We start from the raw sequence: 234 nt of genomic DNA, 5'->3' as shown, positions 1-234 counted from the left end.
TTGCATTTATCTAACTAATTCTTCCTTATGCGGTTCATTGATTCATCTCGCTTTTAAAACTTCCTTGGTATGTGAGTCATTCGATTAATTTCTCCCTCCATATAGGAAGAAAAAGTTTTAATTAGGTAAGGTAAACAGAGGCTCCAGGTACACGTAGAGTTAATTAGCGATCGGGAAAAGGTGTGGTCGACTTTTGCCGGGCTAGAGCGAGTCGGATTGGCGATCGACGTGAAG

This window comes from Penaeus monodon, chromosome 32 (genome assembly GCF_015228065.2).
Source record: "Penaeus monodon isolate SGIC_2016 chromosome 32, NSTDA_Pmon_1, whole genome shotgun sequence".
Classification (NCBI taxonomy): Eukaryota; Metazoa; Arthropoda; class Malacostraca; order Decapoda; family Penaeidae; genus Penaeus; species Penaeus monodon.
This window is presented reverse-complemented; position numbering follows the sequence as displayed.